The 18,887-nt window shown below is 45.4% G+C and overlaps 1 long non-coding RNA gene across 1 annotated transcript; it reads right to left on the bottom strand.

Annotated features, from left to right (window-relative positions):
• Nucleotides 1-1,985: 1,985 nt before the first annotated feature.
• Nucleotides 1,986-4,495, bottom strand: LOC138726323 (uncharacterized). The gene is made up of 3 exons (XR_011338425.1): nucleotides 4,184-4,495; nucleotides 3,846-4,016; nucleotides 1,986-2,809 (listed from the first exon to the last, which is right to left on the bottom strand). It is a non-coding gene; the product is annotated as an uncharacterized lncRNA (long non-coding RNA).
• Nucleotides 4,496-18,887: the final 14,392 nt, after the last annotated feature.

The following is an 18,887-nucleotide window of genomic DNA, read 5'->3' as shown; positions in this document are numbered from 1 at the left end:
CTTGTCTGGATTTTGTACTCTCTCTCATGTATTTCCTCTTGAAGACATCTCTTCACTTTGTATTGTAGAGAGCACTAGTTGCCAATCCACACTTCCTCATTTGGAGCCATATACTGAGGCTTTTGGTCTTTAATGCACTTCTGACTTACATGTAGCTTAACATAATAAGAAAGGGACTGTAACAGCTTTATCTAATATAGTAAGAGCAAGACAATTACTATGCATGTGATAAGGTGTTCTCCACAGTTATTATACCTGTAGTTATCCCCCACCCATGGCAGATTGGCCAGGAGAACTGCAGTGAAAACACAAAACAAAATGTTCTGCAAAAAGGCAGCACTTATTTATACCATACTCGCTCAGAAAACCTCAGGATGATACAGTGAGTGGAGCCAGGGAGGAAAATCTGTCAGGGAATCTTAAATAATCAGCTAGTCACGTAATGACTGAATCACCAAGCCAGGCTGTGAAGTGAGGTAGGCTGGCAACATAACATCTAAGAAAAGGGTTGTAATATTGTATGGCACTCTGTAATTAGCAAGTTCTAATTTGTGCATTAAGTCAGATGGTCAGTTGCTGATATTGCTGTATGATAGATCTTCCCTACTCCCTCTGGCCCCACCTTGTAAATACCAGTTGTTGCTGTTTTCCAAGACTTAAAATGTGCCTATAATTCACTTAGGACCGTTTGTGGGACCTTGCAGTAGCAATGTGACTCAAGTCAGACTTTCTACTGTTTTATACATTTAAGTACTATTTTTGTGTTGCTAGTGTGAAAATATAACTGTTTTTACATCAGAAGACTGCAGGGAGCTAGTAAAAACCCTGGGGTCTTTGAGAGTGCCTGCAACAGGTTAGCTGGTTTAGACCTACAGCAAAAAGTAGTTAAAATTTCTCTCAAACTTCTAAATATAAATCAATAGAATGCAATTTCTTGCACTGCTAATAGAAAAAAGTACCGCATCTTGTAGCACTCCAAGGTCTCCTCAGAGTAATTTACTGGGGTGAGGAAGGGAGTGGATGTCTGATGTAGTTCCAGCAAAGCTGATGTGAACTCATCGTTAGCAAAGACCACATCAGATTCACACATCTGCTTAGGAAATGCGACACACAGTTTCTATGTATCAAGTCTACACGTAGCGCAGCTAACGTGTTATCATATAAAAGTGAAATACAGCATCCCAAATTGGTAAAAATCAATGCCTTTCATTTTTTACATTTTAAATACCCCACCAAAGATGTTGTGAAGGTTAAAAGGTGACTGGGATGAGGGGGAAAAAAAGGCTGCATATTTATTCTATTAATGAGAAAAGATGTAAAAGGAAGAATGAAAACGGTTTTGCAAAGTTATAATATCCCTGTTATTTGACATAAATTCATCTCCAATTCACAGGCATTAGGGAAATCACTTTGTCATCGACACAACTTACTCAGCAGCTGCAGAATTTCCAGCACTACCACTAGAAACTACTGATACTCACTAACACGGGAGATCAACGTAGCTCTCCCCAATCCCATATTTACAGCTTTGATACTTCTATATGCAGTTAAAAATTTTAAATTATAAAGCCTTGCAGCCAGACAAGAAACAGTATCATCACACATCCACTTTTGCTGTCCACTTTCCTTTCCATGCCGTATCCATCCTCTTTGCCTCCCATCATTTCCCAGCTCCTGCAGCATCCAACTGACCTTCCCCGTTGCCTCTGCACTTTGGACATGGCTGTTTCCAGCCTTCTGCAGCAGGTGAGTGCCAGGACGTAAAGAAGAGGTTCCCCTTGTTCCCAGCATGGTGACAGCAATCCCAGGCCACCAGGAGACTTGGGTGGCAAAAGCCACCTCCAGCTCTGTAATTCTCCAGAAGAGCCAGTGCAGTCATTCTGCAGGACAGCTGGTGCAAGGAGCTCCTTCAGCACAACTGGATTATTTAGATAATTGAGTTTCCAAAGTCTGCCAGTGTCAACTAAGTGTTCATAAATGGAGATTTTGCACATAATATGGCCAACCTGTGCATTTTCTCCAGAAAACAACAGTGGCACATCCTTGACAAAAGGATGATGACTTTACCACATTCCACGTCCTCTCTCAAAAGCAAGGGGCAAAATGGTATTTCTTAGCAGAGCAAAATGATACATCTTCCTGCAATCTTCTTAGAAATAGCTAAACTATTTTATAATTGACACTCCCTGTACTTCTAAGGAAAACAACCAGGCTGAGGTAAATGCCTAAGATGGGAAAGGTGGGTGAGGGAGCCTGGTTCACCATCTTCAATGCAAGAGCTGAGGATCATTAAATCAAACAAGCAGGTGCCAAGTTCAAAACAAACAAAAGCAGGTACTTCTTCACACAGGATATAGTTAAGTGTGCAATGCCTTGCTACAGGCCAAAAGTGACTGGACAATTCAATGGAAGAAAAAAAACAACATTGGGAAATACTGTTTATAAAACTAGCACCTCTGGTTGAGGAAGTATGTGAGCTGCAAACCCCTGCAGGCAAGTGCAAGCATTGCCCCCCTCACTCCATTCTCAGGTGCTTCCCTATCAGCCCCTGCCACTGGCTCCAGCTAGAGATGAGCTGCTGTGGTAGATGGACTTTGTTCTCACATGCTGGGCCTGTTCCCATGTTGAAGTTTCAACCTGGAGGGTTAACGTCTGGCCAACCAGTACCCAGCTGAGGCAGGGAGAACTGCCCTGCACTGGTAGGCAGAGCTGCTTGCTAACGGGACCAGTAGGCTTGGTGCCCATGGTACTAGATGAGTTCATAGCAGTTTCATTTCTTTCCTGGGAGTTCTTCATAAGCTTTAGTTTTCTGTAACAGGAAAAAAAAAATAAAAGATTGCTAGGTTGTCTTCACACAGGTACTAAGCTAATAGTGACTGTGTATTGGACCAGAGTGGTGAATGGTGAGTCACTACATAACTAAGGATTATGACAAATTGACTGGACTTCTCACAAGTTCAAGGGCAAACTTTCCACCTTTGTCACGAAAAGATTCTTGTACTGGTTAACTTTTTATTTCAATATAGTATTTGGCTTAAAGAAGCCAGTCTTCTCTAGGATAGTCCTGTGTGTCTGAGATTGCAACGTGAAATGCGCTTACTGTTGTGTTTCTGACCTCTTTATTACAAATATACTTTACTTACAATTCCACCTATTAAAAAAACCCATATGCACACACAGAGAGTAGTTTAACATCACAGAATATTAAATAATGTTCTAATATATTCTCCCTGCTTGGAAATATGTTTCACTCTTTTAAATAAGAGTAAATAAGAGCTCTGATGCTTAGCAGGAAACCAAAATTTCAGCAAAGCTTGCACTCTTGGAATACCAAAAACCAGTTTGGCCACGACAGTGGAAGGGGTGAAGGAAGTGAGTGAGAGGCCCTGCCACTAGGCAAACATAATGCCAGCCCCACCAGCACAGCATCTTTGCATAGCCAGTACAACCATTTTTAAGTGTTTGGGGTCTTCTGGGGGTAAAATACATAGAGTATTTATAGAATTAAAAACATTTCTATATAAGGAAACACCAACAAGGAGCTGGTTCTGGTGGAATTCCTAGACTAACAAAGCACCAGCTCCAAAGGGGTATGATGCTGATAGCCCCAGGCAGGGTGCTTGTGGGGGCAGGCTGCTCCTAGCACCCACTTCTGCCAGCATCAAAAAAAAGGGTGGGGAGAAAGAGGCAAGAAAGGTTACAGGAGAGAGAGAAAAGAGGAAAGAAAGAGGTACTTTTTAAAAGATTCCAATGGGAAAACTAGGGAGGAAATAAAAGGAAGGGGAAAAGAAAAAGAGAAAAACTACACTCAGGAAAAAGTTGTATGTCTTTTCAGTAGTTCTCACCTGGAATTACTGTCCTAAAGAAAGGGATCTCCTTACCTTTTTGTACTACATCTTCAATCTTTTTCAGTGTCTGGCTTCTATTGCTCTCAACAAGAGGTGGTCTCATCAGCTCAGCCCCTAGCCACGCTGGTCCAGGTCTGCAGCAAGGCAGCGATGATTTGATGAAGACAACTGTGAGGAAACAGAGACAAATGAAGTGCTGGGAGTACTAGCTGTGAGCAGGAGACTGCTTTTTCCCAGCCTTGCCAGGCTTTCAGCAACAAAATGAAGCCACACAAACACATGTACGTGCACACATACAGGTGCATGCATACAGAGACGTGCATGCAAATGCACACCCATTTTCAGCTAGTCTCTCCAGAGCCTCCACCATCCCTCCTGAGAGGCCAGGGCCACCAGCTTGCTTTGTGCCGCTCTGCCACATGCCTCTCAACCCCATTCCCCTCCATGCTGGCTGCAGCAACAACGCCTGCCTGTTGGGCCTTGACAGCGCTTGGCTCCCGGGAAGAAGTATTCACACACAATGGCAGACTGAGAGAAAAGTTGAAAAGGAGTCAAAGCCATCACTGTTGAAATAAACATCTGCTCTACATTCAGTATCGTGGCAACAGGGCTCACAAAATGCACGGGCAGCTCTCCAAGGGCTCCTGGCACATCACAACTATCAGTACCTGCTGAAAACAGGCTGGTGGGGAGCACTCAGAAGAGAAAACTTTGGTCTAAGCTAGAAATAATTCCATAGTTCCCTTGGAGAAATACAGCTCGGAAATCACCCGCTCCTGCAGTGATGCTGGTGGATAAGAAGAGATGGCAGCAAGCACCACAGCTCCTTCCACACAGATGGGGCATGTGCTTATCATCTCAGTCCACAGATGGTTTCATCCCAGTTGCCTTAATGAAGCAAGAGGAAGAAAGAAGCAGAATGCAGCTGTGGAAAAGCACTGGAGCCCATGCAAGGGGAGATGTGTGTTTGATGGTTCTCCGTTAACATCCCATTTCCTGAGAAGCAGTCGAGGTAGACAGAGACCTATCATGTCTGCCTCTGCCTGCAGCTTCTGCAAGACAGAACTGGGATGTTAAATGCAAAGCTCTTCCCTCCCCATTTCTAGGTTTGCACTCCTATAACCCTGCAGAGGCAGCACTGTGACCCAACAGTGAGCCAAATCTAAACAGGGCAGTGAGCTCTAACCATTGGCACAATATTACTTGTCACAGCAGGTGGACCCAAGTGCTGCATTTATCATGTATACCCTCTGCTATTGATGATAATCCCTTGGTAGGGGGAGGAGAACAGCTTGGCTCATGGAGACCCACCTGAGCCTCTAGATGGAACTTAGTAACAATGACAATGAGTCTTTTTAATGAGTGAATTGGATGTGATTGAGCTGGGAATCCATGTGAAGGGACAGCCAGACAATACCACTGTTACTGAGCTCCTTCTCAGAACAGAAATGCATATGAAATGCAGCAATCTGATACCTTTCTGGGAGAGGGAACAGAGAGATTTTTGTCTTTGGTCCAGTTTACCCAAATTCCTCCCAGAGCACTAAGTGACAAACACAGCCTTCACTGAGAGCTTCAAAAGGAAACTGCTGTTTGCATAAAAGACTTGCTACATTGAGTTGGTTGTTAAAAGGGAACTTGAGCAAGAGGAGGGAATGGAACAAATCTCTTGGAAAAATGTCCACAACCCACTGGATTGTGGGAAATGAGGCTAAACATCTGTGTCCTACTTGGGCTGTCACTTGACAACAGCAGGCATCTGACTTCAGGTGCACTGCTAGACATCACAGATGGTTGCTCCTGTGTAGAGAATATCAGGTGCTCAAGACTTCAAAAAGGACAGTAAGAGGGAAAGAGAGGGCACTGAGAAGCTGACATGAGGACAGTTTAGAGTTTTGCTGCTTGTACAGCAAGATACAGTAAAAGGATAACAGAAAGAAAAAGGAAACAGAGCTACCAGAAAATCCTGCTAGGTTTTCGTCTCCATTTGAATGTGTAAGTAAGGTGATCTGGAAGTTTTCCTGCCTTCACAATTCTTGGTTCCAGAAAATGAAGCCTCAAGCAACACTGCAAACCAACAGAGCTGCCAGCACGCTGTGACTAGCTGTGGGGGCAAACGGGGAGATGACAGAGTTGACAATTCTCAATCCCCATCCAGCAATCAACCTGGTACAGGCAGAGCCTTGTAGGCAAAACAACTCTGCAAGGGCTAGTGTCTATCTGGATGAATGGGTGAGGCTGAGGTACCGGCATGGTGAGCTGCATGCACCTAAGTGCATTCAATGACAGAAGTTGCAGCAAGGAAGGGAAATTTCCAGTATAACCCTGTGTGTACTGAGTCAACTTTCTACCAACTAGGAGCAAGAACAGAGCAAATGACTCATAAATACACATCTCTCCCGGCTGCTTTGGAAGCTCTCCTCTATCTAATCTAACTTCTACGTACACTTATTCCTTGTGCTGATGAGGAAGTCAGACAGATACGTAGATCAAGGCCAGCAAGGCTACTGGTGAGACTGTAAATGCCATGATGGTGACAGTGTGACCTGTGTGCTAGAAGGCTGCATCTACAAAACAACAGTTGGTGTATGCTACTGCTTGACCAACTTTGTACCCAGGAAAGTGGGCGTATTTTTAAGCAAAACAAATAATAGTGAGACTTAAGTATGTACCACCGTCTACCAGCAGAGGCTGAGCAGCACAGTCAGCCCAGGAAACTGTCACTGCAAAGGTTAAAGTACAAGGAGGATATGAGTGAGAAAGGGAAGAGGAAGCATTGCAGACCCTATTACCATTCACTGCTAACGAGCTGCAGAATACACGGACCATTGGTTCCCTCTTTCTGGACATGTGAATGAGCAACACAGCAAAACAACCTACCAGAGAGTGAGAAAGGGACTCCTGGAGATGTGTCAAGTGCACTCCAGAGCCTGATGTTCCTGCTATGTTTGGAGAGGCTGCCACAGGGTGAAATGTTTACTAGACTGACTCAGATACTAATGGGAGTCAGGGGAAAAGTGGGAGAAGAGATAAACAAAGAAGTCAGCGCCACAGAGGAGAGCTGAACTTTCATAAGAGGGAAGTGAGGAAAGCTTGTTTATGAGCTGCTTTGCCAGGAAGTCCTGCGACTAACCTTATTTCATACACTGATTTTACGGACCAAAGTTGTATTTATGGCACGCAGGACAAAACGCACAACAAAGCTGTGAAAAGATGGGCTCATTCTTCCTTTGTAACATTATAGTAAACTCCCTGAAAACTCTCCCACCATTAGAGCAGCCCACCGGAGCAAGGTTTTGCCTTTGCAGCTCAGACTGTTGGGCGAAGGCCTGGGAGCAGATTTTGTAACCCCAGGGAGGAAACGAACCCAGCAGAGCTGTGTGTTCTTGCAAGAAGAACTGTTCATTTTTACAATTTAAAGAAAGAAAATTTGACACGCTGTAATTCTGCCCAGTGCTGATGGCCTCAAGCTCCACCAGGGGAGATTTAGGCTGGACATTAGGAAAAAATTCTTCACAGAAAGGGTCATTGGGCACTGGAACAGGCTGCCCAGGGAGGTGGTTGAGTTCCCTTCCCTGGAGGTGTTTAAGGGACGGGTGGACGAGGTGCTAAGGCACATGGTTTAGTGTTTGATAGGAACGGTTGGACTCAATGATCCGGTGGGTCTCTTCCAACCTGGTTATTCTATGATTCTATGATTATTGCTCCTATGCAGCACCACAGGGCATCTGTTCTGTTTCCATTCCCCCTCTCCCGCACCTATCTTCTCCTCTTTGAACTCAAAGGAAAGCAAGACTATACCATCCTACTATTTCAACAGCAATTTATGGATCACATTGAAAATGTACAGGATTGCATTGGAGCTTACTCTAGCAGAATTTCTGGCTTTCTACCCATACCACAACGTGGGCTGAAGACCACAGATGATCTAGGAGTCTGTGCAAGCCAAACAGGACAGACACGAAGCACAGCGTCACCTTGAAAAGCCTGTGCTCATGGCAGGACAAGTCAAGGAAGATGCTGACAGACTGAAAAAAGGAGAAGAGGGAAGGCTCAAGGGCAACAGTGCCAATGCAGAAAGATTATAGCAAAATAATGCTTGACTTGGCTAAACATCAACTCGCAGAGAAAGGGAGCAAGCCAGCCTCCTGGAAGGGTTTGCATAAACCAAAAGGATGAACAGGTTGGCCTAGGCCACATAGGCACGCATAGCAAAAACAAACAAATAAATGAAGTGATTTTCAGAAGCAGGCTAAATAACAGAAAAAAATGTAAACGGTGGAAGAAGGTAACAGTCTGGGCATCAGGGCCCAGTGAGCAGAATGGGGTGTATGTGGCATCTCAGCTCCATCACTGCTGTCTGCCCACAGTGCCTGCACCTGTGCCACTGATGTGGAGATGAGGGACTGGTGTGGGTGCTGCTGGGTAGCTTGAGCAGCTGCCTTCAACTGTCCTCCCTACCCTACATCCTAATGCCAAGGAGAGGAAACCCTGCAGAGTGCTTTCCCTCCCTTGCTAGCTCCCAGGGGAAGATGGGTCACTGATCTGTAAGTGTAAGATCAGAAAGGACAAGTAACTTACCCAGGCTGACCCAACATAGTAACAGTCCATGGAGGTTTCTGCTTCATCTGCTTCCCAAAACCTTTTTGCAGCCATGAGCTCCTCGGAAGCAGCATCAAGCCCCGAGAAACAGGCCTAGCCATCAGATGTTTGGTCTGATGCCCCAGGGATTAGGAGCGTCCCACCTGTCCAGTTTATTATCCTTGATGTCTTCTCTGGCACATCTTCCCAATCCTGCAGCCTGGTGGTTTGCAGCTGCTCCGATAGATGCATTCCTGGCTGGCTTGTCCCAACCTCATGAGCAGGTTTTGAACTGCCTGCTGTTGGCAAGGTCATACTACCTCAGGGATGGACAACCACTGTGACTATGTTTTGATCTGTAGTGCTTTCTTTCACTTCTCCCTGATGTGGTAGGTAAAGGGGGTGGAAACCGCCTTGTTCTCTGGTGTAGGGCTGTAGAGGGAGCAGGGACATGCCCAGCAGCACCTCTGGCAGAGATGCACAGCATGATACAGACCCTCAGGAGCCATGGGTTTGCCCTCACCAGAATGCTGGGATTCCTCACACCAAGTCCCAGTGGCCCCCGTGCCTGTATCCTTCCTAGTCCTCCTGCTCCTGGCACGGGTGGTGTCACCAGGAACTCATCATGTTCAGGCTAGACAGACACAGCACTGCTGCAGCCTTGCTGTATGGCTGCATTCAGCTCATTATTTATAGCTCAGGTAGGTGGAAGTCTCTCCTGGTGCTTCCCTATCTGATGTGACATGTTTTGGTGGGCAGGTAAGGGCCTGCTAGCATATCCTGCTTCCCATCCAATACCTCCCTGTCCCCACCAGGGCTCTGCAGCCCAGACTATCCAGTGCTGCCGTGCTGTGACAGGGACCACACTGAACCTCACCTGTGGCTGTAGTACTTCCCCTGGATTTCCCCAACACTCTGCATGGGGGTTTCTGTAGGTGGTTTCAGTAGATGTTTTGCTGTACTCCAGTGGTGCCTGTATAGGTGGATCCCATTTAACCCACTTTGATCACTATACTTCTGCTATCAGCTCCAGCACCTCCCCTTCTTCCATTCGGAATGTGCCCATGCTGGTGCTCTTGTAGCATTCGGAGCTATTTGTGCCAGGTGGACATCACTGCTGGTGCTCTGTCAAAATGAAACACCAAAGCTTACGCGCAGGTATGCAAATATTTGTATGCATGGCCCGCAGCCCCTGCTTTCCATCACTGCAATAAACACCCTGATGCATCCCACAGCTTCCTCAGCCTTTCAGTTTTGTCCTGGTTATTTCCTCAGCCTGTGCCAGGGAGGGACCTGAAGAGCAGGCCACAGCACAGAAAGGCCCTGGGGGGTTCCTTGGGGTCCAACATGGGTGACTCTTTGCCCTGGACTGGTTTTTGACACCTGCCTCCATGGGTGCAGACCTGGGTGTACCTCTCCTTGCGGTTTGCCACAGGTGATGCTCAGCATCTCCCACCTCGCTCCAAGTTTCTATCGTGCCTCCAGCAAGTCTGGCCCAGCACTCTACAGGATGGAAGAGGACAAGGGAAGGGTCAGAGTCATACCTTATTGGGTCAGGTCATGTGGAGATCGGAGCCTCCCTTTCCAGACCAGCTCCCAACCAGGGGTCCATTCTCAGGGGTATCTGCCATTCTCATTGCAAGAGACACTCTGAAGAACAGTGCCATGCAAAGGTCCTGTCCTGGAAAGCCATTCCACACAAGTGTCTCCAGTTTCCTCTGCTTTGGGAGAACAAGAGAAACGTGGGAAGCAGAGCAGCAACTGATGTCCTTGCCCAGCGTTAACCTTGGTTATCTGGAAGAGGCAACAAAACTACAACCAGCAAAACTGAAAGCCCATCTCCTGAAGAGGCAGTGAGCACCTGGTGGAGCAAGGCCTCTCCCCTAGTTATTTGGTAGATATTTATCACATAACACTGACACCAGCACTGCCTTTGAAGTCAATTTGTTTAGGAAACAAAAATGAGAGAAATAAACCGAAGTCACCCGAGGTGTCTGTGCAGGAAGAGGAAGCTCAGGAGTCAATTAGCTTCCCTCTGATGCCTGCAGTGGGTGGCAGTTTGGGGGTGGAGGAGAGATAAGGCAGCAGATTAGCTGACTTTCATTCATTTGCAAGTCAGGCCGGTTCAGCAGGATTTCTTGGCTGCTGACATCAGAGCACTCCCCAACAGACGAGGCAAAGCCGACATACAACGTTTTCAGGAAACACCAAAGAGATGGTCATTAGTGGGTTATTAATAAAACTTCACCCTTCTCTCTTATCTCAGGCTTTCAAATAGGGCCTGAGCATTCTGCTCTACCTCTGAGGGAATACCCAAGCCTATACATTTACCAACTCAGGCTGTCCTGGTGGAGCAGCCCCAGGTCCTTTCTTATTCATTTGTCCCGTTGCACCAATTTCTCTTAATGTGGCAGCAGCAAACCTCACATTTGTTCCCGGTTGATGGATGCTTCCCTGGTTCCTAGTGCTGGATGCCTGCAGTCCAAGGGGAGCCCACAGTTCAGAGGTAACGTGCTGATGGGGGAGAAGTGTGTGCTGGCAGAAGAGGCTTTATGGGTGTCATGTGCTGCACAACCACAGTGCTCAGTGCTCATCTTCTGGTACTGGCAGCCCTACAGCAGGATGTAGCACATGGTCACACCTCTGAGAATAGCTGCCAGAGGTCACAGGCTGCTTGGTCCTGCTTATTAGAAAACAAAAATTCAGTTAAAACAAGAAAAACAGATTTTGTTGAAGTATCAGAGACTTACTATTGTCTGGGAGCAAGGATCAAAGGTGGCTGCAAGAGCCCTCTCTGTAAGAGGGAACATGAGACCTGCTCCTGGCAGTGGTTAACTCCTGGGTAATGCAGACATAGGAAACTCTCACCCACTGTGTTTGCTTAAAAAGTATTAAATCTCAGGAGATGGATCAGTAGGCAGCTCCTGGCAGGTGCACCTTGACCAAAGACCCTTCTGGTCTCTTAGGGTGATGCTGAAGTGCCTAGATGAGTGTTGTGGGCGACTGGATAAGTGGGAATCACAAGAGGACTCCTGCACAAGAACAGGAGGTTGACAGGAGACTGTAGACCAAGGACATTCCCAGACAGAAGGTCCCTGAGAAGTTCATAAAATCACAGAATGGTTTGGGTAGGAAGGGACATTAAAGATTATCTAGTTCTAATCCCACTGCCATAAGCAGGGACATTTTCCACTGGATCAGGTCACTCAAAGCCTCATCCAGCCTAGTCTTGAACATCTCCAGGGACAGGGCATCCACTACCTCTCTGAGCAACCTGTTCTGTGCCTCACCACCCTAACAGCTTGTTCTTAGAGCTGTTAAACCCTCACAGCCAGACATCCTCCAGTTCATTCAAAATCCCTCTACTCAAGACTTCAAAAAATCAGTCTGCCAAGGCAAGCTCCCAGCATTGACCCCCATTCTGGCCATGCCCTGGAGTACACACATACACCTTGGAGCACACCTGCATCCCCCAAGCACTCTTGCCCACCCAAAGCACACCTGCACATCCAGCCTGGTGGTGCCAATAGCCACAGGGCTGCTGGTGCCTGGGAATGCCTGGGGTTAGGGGCTAGGGGCGCACTGGGGGTGCCAGGGAATGTGCAGGGCTGGGCTGCCTGGGCATGCATAGAATTGTTCGGTTGGAAAAGACCTTGGAGATTAAGTCCAACTGTTCCTATCCACTACTAAACCATGTCCCTGAGCACCTAGTATACCGGTCTTTTAAATACCTCCAGGGATGCTAAGTCTACCAGCTCCCTGGGCTGACTGTTCCACTACTTGAAAACCCTTTTGGTGAAGAAGTTTTTCCTGATACCTAACCTGGTGCAACTTGGGGCTGTTTTGTCTCATCCCATCACTTGTTACTTGGGAGAAGAGACCAGCACCCACCTCCCTACAACCTCCTTTCAGGTAGTTACAGAGACAGATAAGATCTCCCCCCAGCCTCATTTCTCCGGGCTAAACAACCCCAGCTCCCTCAGCCGCCTCTCCTAAGGCTTGGTCTCCAGGTCCTTCCCCAGCTTCGTTGCCTTCTCCCAGGGGGTGCCCGATGCGGAGGGGACAGGAGGATGCTCGGGTGTCCCGGGCAGGACGGGTCTGCGGGGCAGCCCTGCCCCCCAGTGTCTGCTGCAGGCAGCTCGCTGGGCTGCAGCCAAATGCCCTGTTAAAGATCTGTGTAACAAAAAGAACCCCAAAACCAAAAATCCCCACACCAAAAAACCCCAAAACCAAAACCCCAAGAAACAAATCAACCTTCCCCCAACAGCAGCAAAACCCAAACCAGCCACAGAAGCATCCCAAATGCATGCATGACAAAAACTCCCCATGGGTGATGCTGGTGGTGGCATCTCCAGGCTTGTCTAACGATTCTCTTGCCACTGGTCACCTTGCAACCACACACACCAGTTCACATCCAAACATTATGTTGCCACTTCTTGCATAAACATGACTTTTTGGAGATGCAGGTGGGACACTGAGTGCTTCCCCTCCTCACCAGAATAATTTTTGGACCTTTGGGCCATTTCCAGCTGACTTTGTTTAAGGGCTGAAAGGGCTCCTCCATGGATCTACATTCAGCTTGTGAAGATGGGAGAGGGATAAGCCCTATGAATGTATCCCAGGCAAAGGACTACAGTACATCTCCTGGCTGCCAAGAGGCTGTGAGGGACTGCACAGCATAAACCTGCACGAATCAAGGCTTCATTGGTTTCAGTGCTTACAGCCTTTTTCTCTGGCGTGGAAAGTATGACACCATTCTCCCTGTCCACTCTCTGAGCTATGAAAATAAAATGTAACAGGAGCCTGAGCTCTCCCCAGGACCCAGTTATCCTCCAGCATTAATAACTACAGACACATCCAAGTTGCAGCTGGCAACAGCCTTGCCTCCAAGCACCTGTAAACGAGGTGCAAGAAACACCAGGGCCTGCCATAAATCTTGAAGTGCTTGACATTTTCCAACAGCTCCATGTCCTGGAGATAGATAGCTGCGCGTTCCCCTAGAAAGCACAGCTTTAAACTTTGTTATTGTTAAGGGAGAGCCAGGAACTACATGATTGCACCTAAAAGGCAAAGAAGGCAGGAAAAAAAATACCAATATGATGTGACCACTTGTATCTGTGTTGTATCAATCCCAATAGGTCAGTTTGGATTCTGTGCTTCTTGGAGATACAACATGCAAAGCTTTCAATTTTATCTGGATTTAGCTTTAAAAAGAGTTGGTATTATTTTTTTTTTTTCCCCCTGATAAAGTAGAAGCTTTTAGTCCTGCTACTCAAGATTCAAAACAGGACCACAAAATAAAATGCATTGTTTTAGCTTACATGTGACAGTGAGTTTCCTTAATTGCCTCTCTCACTCATTCGGAGGCATCTCATAACAGTTAAGCAATACATTAAAAACATTAAGTGTGTAGCAATTCCTGTAGAGGCCGCACACAACTCACAATAGCAGCAGGGGGCTCGGTAAGAGGATCTGCTGAAAAGTCCATCCTTGTATCATAAGCTATGCATGCTGAAGAAAGTAAGCTTGCGGAATAAGCATGTTATCTTCCCTAGCAAGAAATAGAAGTGGAAATACAACTGACAAGTGAGGAGATAAACGTAGCAGAAGGACAATATAAGCAGAAGCATATTTATAAAATCATTCAGAAAACGCCTTCACTCTGTCATGTCTGTTATTCAAGTATGAAGAGAATCATGGTCATATTCCAGGTCATTCAAGAAAGACACTTTAATCCCATTACAAGAGGAAAATTTCTCCCTTGCACACTGATGTTAAAGAGCTGGGTCAGTATAGACAGGAGGAAAAGCTGAAAGCCTGGGAGCAGCCGTACCTTGGGGAGAGCACCCTGGGATTCCCAGGGAGGAATTGCAGGGCTGCAGCAAGTGGAGCTCAGCTGCTTCCAACTCCCTGCCCTGGCTGGCCCAGGCTGAGCAGAGCGAGATGGGAGCAAGATCCTCAGCTGCTTCTCAGTTGATGGGGCTGGGAACATTATAGCTACTTCTGCTCTGAACCAGCCAGCACTGCATCCCTTTCTGGACTGCCTGCCTGGGCCTGTAGGAGGGAAAAAAAGTTTGGGGAAGGTCTGCTCTCTGCTAACACTGAACCTCTTGGCTGCTTCCTTGTTGCTTAAAAAAAAAAAAAATTATAAAATTACATTTCCCAATCCCAGACAGGGTGTTACATTTCCTCAAGACGAAACAAAGCTGTACAACAGCTGAATCAACTTCAGGTTGTGTAAAGTACACCTCTGTCACCCAGGGAGAGGTATCCACTCTAATCCCAGTGCTACAAACATCCACAAATCTACACGGACCACCCTATCATTACAGTACACTTGCAGCTCTAGAAGTCTTTGTATAAATAAAATGAACACTACAAGACTCATGTGCATTAAAAGAGGCTGCCATACACCTACCCCACTTACAGATAAAATAAAAAGTTGCATGTGTAAATAAAACCATTTAAACACCAGTACCATGAAATTGCCTAAGAAGTTGAAAAACTATTACCGTGCATCTTAGTTGAGCACAACAGAGCCCTCCTGAACTCTCTGGCTGCTGTTTTTCAAGTCCACTTCCCATTTTTGTTCTACTTCAAGAGTACAGCAACAGAGCAAAACAAGCAAACAAAAAAATTGCGTTATGTGCACTTTTAAATATCTTTCTTAAACAATTTTAAATTTACTGTTGATGAGTGTGCAGAAATACATGGCATGTAAAGAAAACAAGCCTGAAAACTATTTAGGAGTGACACCAAACCACCTTTGAGAGCACTCTTAGCAGAGCAAAGCTACACTTCAGAACAGGTTGACGTGCAAGCTGGCAGGGCTCTGCATCCCAGGCACTTGTACCATATTTGGTAGAGTAATGAGGACAAAAGGCCAGAAGGAAAAGCCTGGCTTGGCAGGCAGAGACAACACAGCCTGTTTTGTATGTGCTGTAATTTGTGGTCACTATCTCGGTGAGCACTGATGCCTCTTATTTGCTCTGAGCGTGCCCTTCCTCTGTCCTTCAGCTCTCACTCCACCAGGCTCTTGAACCACAGCTTCCAGCATGACTGAGGGCATGAAAGCAACAGGCTAACATGAGTCATGATTAACAGGAGACAAAACAGACAAGAAAAGAGCCTTTGGATACCCTACATGCTAAAGGAAGATGAAGTGCAGGCTCACGACCCAATGGGAGAGATCAGAATGAGCTGCAGTGAAGCTTGGTGCAGTCATTATTTCCTTCTTCTGAATTTCTAAAGGATTATCTATGACCAGAGCAAATTAACTTTAACAAGCAAATAAACACACATCCAGACAGTCTGGAGAACACTCAGATAAAGTGGACATCTTCAGATCGGCATAGACTTACTAATTCTTCAGCACATAACGATCTAAACACTAATGCAACCTGAAACATGAGCTATTTTCCTTGAGGCCTGCAGCAAACTGAAGTCTTCGAAGGACAAACGTATTTTTTGTCTTCAGAAATGAAGCATCCAAGAAATTATTGGTCCATTTGTTCAACTTTTATCCCTAGGGCAATCCTGGAACAAAGTAAACAATTTTTATCCCTTCATTGCATTGTTTACTGGCCATCAAGAACAGTTTGTGCCAAACCAATCCGGTTTTCCTTTTTGATATGCTACTGAATGAGGCAACGTCCTTCTAATTAGCTTGAGGAAATACAACAGTTAATCACTGAGATGGATATGCAGCTAGCTGAAAAAACCTACCCACTCGAAAAGCACTTGACCACCCAGCAGGGCAGTAAACACTGCTATTTTGCAGGAATCTGTTGGGTTTATCAGCTTTAATGAGGGTTTTAAACAATTTGGTCACGTGAAATAAGGCACTCCATAGATTATATCAAAGGAAGAATGGTTAGAAAGATGTCCAGGGACACAATTAGAGTAAAAAGGAAAAATTACAGCCATTTCCCAAATAGCACTGCAACACAAGCAACAAAAACGCAATTCAATAAAACTGTGACAAGAATTTCTCTTAGGCAGGAAAGATCAGTTTTGCAGTAAGGAGTGACTGACAGGGCAGCAGGATTGCTGAAAAGCTCACAAATCGCAGGAAGCCACAAACTGAGGAGCAGCTCTACAACAGTCTGTTGCCACAGAAAGAGAAGCTATTTGTTCTGGATGAACTTGCAGAAAGAGGACCGAAAGACAAATAAGGCAATTGTTCTGCTCTGGTTTGGGACTGATGCAGTCCAGCTTAGATAGCAACACACTCAGCTCTAGAGAAGACCAACAAGAATGATGAATGGTTTAGAAAACACAACTTAAGAGATGAAGTTGAAAGATTAAGGCTTTTTTTTTTTTTTTCCTAAGCAGAAAAGAGCAGAGACAGAACTCAAGGCAGCATGATCGGAGCACAAACCAAATGCTAAACAACCATGGTCCCTGGCGAGGAGAGGAAGGAGGAGAAGGCAACTTAATTTGTAGAAAAATCAATTTAGGTCAGTTACTGGGGGATTTTCCTAATTAAAGGGGAAACAGCAGTGGGACAGAACATTTGGGAGACTATTTCACTACAGATTTTTTTTCACAAGGTGGACAGATCTCCACTAAGAGCTCTCTGTCCTAGCAGAACACAGGGCAGATAACACGTTAACAACTCATCCAGCCCTACCTAAACTTTACTAAATAGGTGATCAATACCATTTTACATACATCCTAGGAACAACAACCAGAAAACTACACACCTAATAAAGATGGCCCAGCACTTCCAAGGCTGCAGGAATTTTGCTCTAAGCCAAGCTCAAACACAGCTCTTGAAGTCCCACAGACAGAAAGGCAGATGCTCTTTCTTCTGGCTGGCATGTTACCACTTTTCTACCTTTTATTGCTCCCAGGAAATCCAGAGACAAAGTCTTGTAGGCAATAAAAGCTGTATGAAAATCAGCTGTGGAAAAATGTCAGCTGATGGGTCTGCCTCATTACCTGCCGATCTAGTCAGAGTTATCTACAGCTGAATATTCTCGTAGAACTGATGAGATGTGAAGTTAAATCTAACCAGCCATACCCTGAATAACTTTCTCCGTAACTGACTTTGACATTTGAAGAACAGAGCAGTTTCATGCCTTTCAAGAGTACCTAGCTGGCATTTCTGAAGTTTCTACACTGACATTTTGTGTGAAGGAAGGAAACTAGTGAGGCTAAGAAGCTTTGAAGCGCAGGAGGGAGAAAGGCTCCAACAGTCAAACCGGATAGACTCAAGCTAATTTTGGTGTTCCCACTGACATTGTCAAAAAATCAGTGGATTTTGTTTCGACTTGCTACATTAAAACACGTTAAGGAGACGTGGCAATGACATAGATAAATGCCTTTAAAACACCTCATTTATTGTACTTCAGACTTTACAGAATTAGAGTTTGTTCCTAGTGTGAAGCACATACTTATACTCTGTTAGTTTGGGTTTTGGGGGGGTTTCTTTCTTTTTTTTCTGTTGTTTTGAGGTTTTTTTGTTGTTTGTTTGTTTGGGATTTGTTTGTTTGTTTAGCACAGAAGATGTAGGGCCAGCTGTTCTCTTGAAGCAAAACATGAGCTTACCTTCTGGTTCAAGCTGCTTCTAACTTTGATCTAGCTTTTGTCCAGGCTCCAAAAAGTGACAATGCCTGAGCTTAAGAAAACCTCTTTCTCACTAAGCTTTCCATCTAATCATGCTCTTAGCCAAGTCCATTTTAGCAGTTTGAGCCAAATTAAATAGAGGAAATCTTCCATGTAATAAGCTAGGAGTATGATTACTGGAAGTACTGGTTAACTGGAAAACATCTCTTTGTAGATTCTTTGTTCAATAGTCATCAAAATAATTGCAGTGCTTTGGCAAAAGCAAAACAAGGAGCAGAGAGTATTACTAGAATACACTGGCTGTTTTACAGCACTGTGGTGATAGCAGCAGTAGTCTTTCCCACTGAGTTATTGCCTTCAGAAGACTTCTTGGCGATTATCAGAATACAGCTGCAGAAGGATTACTTTAGTGATAAATAACACAAGGTTTACAAGCAGAGAGAAAGGATTTCATTAACCTAAGCAATATAGTGGGAGAAAAGGAACCAAAAACCCCCCTCCATAGTCATCAGCAAGCTTTCAGGCTCTTACAGGCTTCAAACATGAGGCAGAGTTTCCGGACCTGAAAGAAAGTTTGTCTCTCTCCTGTGCCTCCCACTCAAACCCATATTGCTTTGCTGTGGTGACAGCGTGGATTTAGTAAAATCAAAGCGATCTGAAGTCTCCTACTTTCACCATGATTCAACATAGCTAGCAGAAAGTTCATCCAAATTTTAATCTAGTTTTGTGTTTGGATTTTAAGTATTATTTAGAAGCCACATTTCTACAGCTGGCAATGCAGCTCAGGGGCATTATTCTCATAAAACATTTTTTGCAAACACTGAGTAAAACTGAAGTATTTGAGAATTACCTTAATAAACCTTCGATAACCCTGGTAGATCTGGCCCT

The sequence above is a fragment of the Phaenicophaeus curvirostris genome, chromosome 13 (assembly GCF_032191515.1).
Source record: "Phaenicophaeus curvirostris isolate KB17595 chromosome 13, BPBGC_Pcur_1.0, whole genome shotgun sequence".
Lineage (NCBI taxonomy): Eukaryota > Metazoa > Chordata > Aves > Cuculiformes > Cuculidae > Phaenicophaeus > Phaenicophaeus curvirostris.
Note: the sequence above shows the minus strand (reverse complement) of the source record. Positions and strands in the feature narration are given on the sequence as shown.